This window comes from Cryptomeria japonica, chromosome 4 (genome assembly GCF_030272615.1).
Source record: "Cryptomeria japonica chromosome 4, Sugi_1.0, whole genome shotgun sequence".
NCBI lineage: Eukaryota > Viridiplantae > Streptophyta > Pinopsida > Cupressales > Cupressaceae > Cryptomeria > Cryptomeria japonica.
Window position 1 is genome coordinate 212,168,625 of NC_081408.1, and position 6,759 is coordinate 212,175,383.

Consider the following 6,759-nt stretch of genomic DNA (forward strand, 5'->3'; position numbering starts at 1 on the left):
TGACCACTTCAAACAAGTGATGTCATCTTGTCCGGTTTTAGCTCTACCAGATTTCACGAAGCCATTTGAACTTCAGTGTGATGCTTCAGGTGATGGGATAGGGGCAGTATTGATGCAGGAGAAACATCCCATTGCATTCGAGAGTAGGAAGCTCCGAGGTGTTGAGAGGAGCTATTCTATCTATGACAGGGAGATGTTGGCCATAATGCATGCATTGGCCAAATTCCGATCATATTTGGTAGGTGGGCGTTTTGTGATCAAAACTGATCACAACAGTATTAAATATTTCATGAACCAGCGCGATCTTAATGGCCGACAACAGAAATGGGTTACTAAATTGCAGGCTTATGACTTTGACATAGAGTTTGTCAAAGGTAAGAAAAACGTGGTGGCTGATGCCTTATCTCGGAGACCTCACTTATGTGCCCTGGCAGAGATTTCAGGAGATTGGAGAGATCAGATTATAGCAGAGTATGTCGGAGATGCTTGGGCTTCTGGATTGATTTCAGGTACTATACAGGATGATCGCTATGAGGTGATAGATGGATTGATCAGAGTTCAGGACAGGGTTTATTTGATTCCGTCATCACATTTGAGAGAGGTGATACTTAAGGCATTTCATGATGCACCCACAGCTGGGCATCCGGGGATCTTCAAGACCTACAGGCAGATCCGAGAGCGGTTCACATGGAGAGGGCTCAAGAATGATGTTCAGAGGTATGTCAGGGAGTGTGCGGTTTGTCAACAGAATAAGGGAGAGCACACATTTCCTGCAGGTTTATTACAGCCCTTGCCCATTCCAGATAGGAAATGGGAAAGTATTTCGATGGACTTCATCATTGGTTTACCACGAGTGCAGGGAAGGGATTGCATCTATGTGGTGGTGGACCGCTTGACGAAGTTCGCTCACTTCTTTGCTATTCCGTCCATTTACACAGCAGCACAGGTGGCAGATCTTTTCTTTAGAGAGATATTCAGGTTACATGGGTTGCCCAGATTCATTGTCAGTGATCGGGATAGTAAGTTTATGAGTGTTTTTTGGCAGGAGTTGTTTAGGTTGTGTGGTACAGATCTTACACCTAGTACTAGTTATCATCCGCAGACAGATGGGCAAACAGAGATTGTGAATAAATGGGTGGAGGGATATTTGAGGAACTATGTAACTGCACAACAAAAGGCTTGGGTCAGATGGTTGCATATGGGAGAGTATTGTTATAACACCACTTATCATATGTCCATCAAGATGACTCCTTTCATGGCACTCTATGGTTATGACGCACCTAGCTTCATGGATTTAGTTTTGGGGGACAGCAGAGTGCCCAAAGCCAAAAACTTATTGCAGGATAGTCAGGACATCCTGAAAGTGCTCAAGGAGAATATACAACAGGCCCAGAATCAACAGAAATTGTACGCTGATCAGCACCGAATAGAGCGCATTTTCGAGGTAGGGGATATGGTTTACTTGAAGCTACAACCATATAGACAGTCATCACTCAAGAAGAGCGGAGCTGAAAAATTGAAGCCTAGATTTTATGGTCCCTATAGGGTGATTCGCAGAGTGGGTGAAGTCGCCTATGAGCTTGAGCTTCCAGAGGGCAGTCGGGTGCACAATGTGTTTCATGTGTCTAGGCTTAAGAAAGCCATTGGTCAAAGTGTAGTGCCTTCTGCAGATTTACCCCCTTTGGATGAGGAGGGGAAGCTTGTGTTAGTACCCGAAGCTATTCTGGATGTCAGGGAAAGGACACTCAGGAACAGAATCGTTAAGGAATACTTGGTGAAATGGAGAGACCTGCCAGATGAGGATGCTACATGGGAGAATGAACAGGTATTGCAACATTCAGGAGTGAATTTGCTTGAGGACAAGCAATTTCAAGTAGGGCGGACTGTAATGTCCCCTTTTTAGCGCAACATGATATGGGGTGTCGTTAGCCTATTCTGACACGATCCCGAAGGCTAACAAGGACATTGGTGGGATCCTGAGGTATTTTGGCCTAGGTGTTTTCAGTTTCAGGCCAATCGGTGCTGCTTTGACAAGGTTTCTAGACACTTACTATTTATAGTAAGTTAGTCTCCAAGCAGTGACTTGGAATTTTTAGTGTTTCCCTGGTTGGCATAATTATCAGTAGAAAATATTTGAAGGCGACAATGATTTAAAAGGATTATCAACAAGGTTTTAATATTTAACGATAAAGTGTAAAGTTAAATTAAATATTTAACTTTATCGTTATATTATAAGGTTGGGAATATAAAGTAATGTTTAAAATATTAAAAGTTCCCTTTAATGTGTATATTGTGGGAAATAATATTTTATTCTAAAATGTATTATCCCACATTGAGAAAATGAAGTGTTTGCATCCAGGAAGAAGATATAAATGGAGGTTGAGAGCTCTCTTTTGGGATATGCTGGGGATGAATTAATGTGATGCTGTTGGATTTCGTAGAAATCTGATTATTGGGCTTGGAGGACGGAATCCCTCTTTGCTAGCATTCTCTTCGCTGTTGAAAGACACAGTCAGGAGGATTAATGGTGTTTTCATTCAGGAAACACATTGGGCTTCATTTGGTGCTCTCGCATGATGTTTTTACAGGGGTTTGAAAGTGCAGATTTGAAAATAGTGTTTTTGCTACAGTACTGCGTGAATAGTGTTTTTGCTACAGTACCGCGTGAATAGTGATTTGCTACAGTATCGCGTGAATAGTGATTTGCTACAGTACCGCGTGAACAGTGTTTTTGCTACAGTACCGCGTGAACAGTGTTTTTGCTACAGTACCGCGTGAACAGTGTTTTGCTACAGTGCTGCGTGAATAGTAAAAATGCTACAGTGTCATGAATAGTGCAGCTACAGTGCGTGAACAGTGTTTTCAGCAGGTTCTATACTTGTGGAGTCCAGGTTTGAATTTGTTTATTATCATATGGTCTATAATATTCTTCAAATCTGATTTGTATGCTTGGAGTTGGAATTAAATAAATATCATCAGCATTAATCCTCTTGCTTTTGGCATTTGATATGTCTGGTTATTTTTATATTGAATAAACTTGAAAGCTTTACAATAAATACCAGTTTACCAAATTTATCCTCTAGCAAATCAAGAACCAAAAAAAATCCAGTAGTCAGCTTGCACGCCAACTGTTTGACAAAATTACACTAAGTAGAAAGGACATAAATTTAGTACCGAACAGGGGGTGTCCATTACAGTGGTATCAGAGCAGAAGATTCTGCCATCTTGTGGGAAACTTTCACCAAAACATATTGCAGAAATAAAACAGGTCCAGAATGTATGATTGAGCATGCGACAGGGGCATTATAATTTTCACAATACCAGGGCCAGACAAAATAGAAATCCGGATAGTCAGAGTGAGCAGTCTAGTTCATCCGTGCAGGTGGACATAGAATCCAGTCATACAGACATAGAGGAAATATTCTTTGATCAGGACAGCAGTATGGGTGACCGAGATGAGAGGAATATCGTTCCAGATCAGGGGGAGGTGATGTTCAGACAGTTGCTGGGTACGTTAGAGCAGGGGCAGCGTATGCAGCAGGAGCAGAATAGGCGAATGGACATGATGTTGCAGCTTATGGCTAGACAGATGGGCATCAATATTAATCCAGGTGATGCCAACAATGGAAACAATAACAATGGGGGAAACGATAACAATAGGGGAGATGATAATAATGGAGGTCGTGGCAACAACAATGGCCTTGAGAATAATATTAATGGTAATAATGGACATGGCAACAATGGGAATGAGGCGGATAACTTTAGACACGTTGCACGCCCAGCTCGAACAGCGAGCTCGAGACCTCTTCTACCCACCTTCCCACCTAGGGATCCGGTTCAACCAGTGAATGAACCGCAGATTACTGAGTTACAGGGTCAGTTCAGGAGGGACTGGGAGGCCAGTGGACCCGAGTTTCAGGCAGATATTTCCCTCAGAGATTATATGGACTTGAGGATGAGACATATGCCTAGAGCAGGAGGGAGGAATCAGAATTTTGAGCTAAGAAAGAAAGTTGGAAAACTTTCCTTGCCTTATTATGATGCTTCAGGGAAGATGACTGCACGAGCTTGGGTGCAGAAGATAGATACATACTTGCAGCTAAATCCTATGCCTGAGGATGAGGCTATCAAGTATGCGGCTATGCATTTGGACGGCGTTGCGCATGAATGGTGGCATCATGGCATGGTGACTCTGGGGCATAATCAGATTACATCCTATGAGGAATTCACAGAAAGATTGATCGAGAGATTTGACACTAGGGATCCCGAGTTACATTTCAAGGAGCTAGCACAGTTAAAACAGTCAGGTTCAGTGGATGCTTACATTGCCGAGTTTCAGCGTTTGTCTGTACTTGTTACTGATATCTCTCCTAGGAGATTGGTGGTGTTATTTTGTGATGGGCTTGCTGATCCGTTACGTGGTTGGGTGAAGGGACATGATCCACTCACCTTAGCAGAAGCAACTAAAAAGGCACGAGATTTAGCCCCTTCGGTATACAAAGGAAAATACCATTCAACAGATTCTCCCTACCGCAAGGACAAAGACAAAAAACCATTTCAGAAAGAGTATAACAAACCCAAAGAAGGATCAAAAGGACTAGACAGTGAAACCTTGAATGAACTACGAAAGAAGAAACTATGCTTCCAGTGTAGAGAGCCTTAGGACTTATCTCATAAATGCCCTCTCAAGGCTAAGGCAAATCAAATGGAGTATTTTTCAGCAGAGGAGTCAGAGTCAGAGGGGGAGGATCAGCACTCCGATTCAGATGAGGGTAACACGATAGAGGAGAGCAGCATTCCTAAGGATGATAGATCATTGGCACGCTTGACAGGGGCCCAAAAGGCAATCACGTTTAAGGTCAGGGGTACTATCCAGGGGCAGAAAGTGATATCTCTCATTGACACTGGGGCTACACATAACTTTATAGATACACAGTTGGTAGCCAGGAGAGGTTTACAGACAGAGGAGCATGATGGTTTTAGAGTCATGGTGGCTAATGGCCAAAAGCTATTATGTACTCAGAAGGTTTCAAATCTTCACATTAGATTTGGAGATGGCTATGAGTTGGAGGATGATTTCTATGTTGTGGACATGGGAGATTACGACGTCATCCTCGGTATGACATGGATGGCATCGCTGGTTGAGTTCACTTTCAACCTAGCGAAGTTGGAAATGAGGTTTCAGCATGAGGGTAGGACTGTTGTACTCAAGGGACTTTCAGATGGGAGTTGCAGGGTAGTCTCTTTGAGGAGAATGGAGAAACTTTTTCGACATAATGACATAGAGTGGGCAACAGAGTGCTTAGTTATGCCAACTTCACCAGAGCCTCGAGTGAAGAGTCATCCACCAGATATACAGGAGATTCTTGACAGACATGCCAAGGTATTCAGTGATATCCCGCATGGGGTTCCTCCTGACAGGGGTGCAGAGCATGTTATTGAGCTCGAGGAGGGAGCCAAACCAGTGATGATCACTCCCTATCGTCATCCTAAGAAACATAAAGATGAGATAGAGAAGGCAATTAAGGAATTGTTGGAAATGGGGCACATCAGGCCTAGCAAAAGCCCCTTTGCTTCAGCTGTAGTTCTGGTAAAGAAGAAGGATGGGACAATGCGCATGTGCATCGATTATAGGGCATTGAATAAGAAAACAATAAAAAATAGGTATCCCATTCCTAGGATTGATGAGCTGATTGATGAGTTGCATGGGGCATGTTTCTTCACCAAAATTGATTTGCGATCCGGATACCATCAGATCAGGATGAGAGCAGAGGACATTGAGAAAACAGCCTTCCGATGCCACTATGGCCACTTTGAGTTTATGGTTATGCCGTTTGGACTAACCAATGCACCCGCTACATTTCAGAGTTGTATGAACCAGGTGTTCAGGGAGCAGTTGAGGAGATTTGTTTTGATCTTCTTTGATGACATCTTGGTCTTCAGTAAGACCTGGGAGGAACATTCACAGCATCTGGAGGAGGTATTATCTATCTTAGAGAGAGAGTCTTTATATGCCAATGAGTCTAAGTGTGAGTTTGGTATGACAGAATTACTATACCTTGGGCATATTATTAGTGCAGATGGAGTTCAAGTAGACCCTGAAAAGATTAGAGCTATAGTAGATTGGCCTACTCCCACGAACCTCACACAACTTAAGGGGTTCTTTGGTTTATGCGGGTTTTACAGGAGGTTTGTTAAGGGGTTTTCACAGACGGCAGCACCTTTGACAGACCTCACTAAAAAGGGAGCCTTCGTATGGACAGAAGCAGCACAACGATGTTTTGACCACTTCAAACAAGTGATGTCATCTTGTCCGGTTTTAGCTCTACCAGATTTCACGAAGCCATTTGAACTTCAGTGTGATGCTTCAGGTGATGGGATAGGGGCAGTATTGATGCAGGAGAAACATCCCATTGCATTCGAGAGTAGGAAGCTCCGAGGTGTTGAGAGGAGCTATTCTATCTATGACAGGGAGATGTTGGCCATAATGCATGCATTGGCCAAATTCCGATCATATTTGGTAGGTGGGCGTTTTGTGATCAAAACTGATCACAACAGTATTAAATATTTCATGAACCAGCGCGATCTTAATGGCCGACAACAGAAATGGGTTACTAAATTGCAGGCTTATGACTTTGACATAGAGTTTGTCAAAGGTAAGAAAAACGTGGTGGCTGATGCCTTATCTCGGAGACCTCACTTATGTGCCCTGGCAGAGATTTCAGGAGATTGGAGAGATCAGATTATAGCAGAGTATGT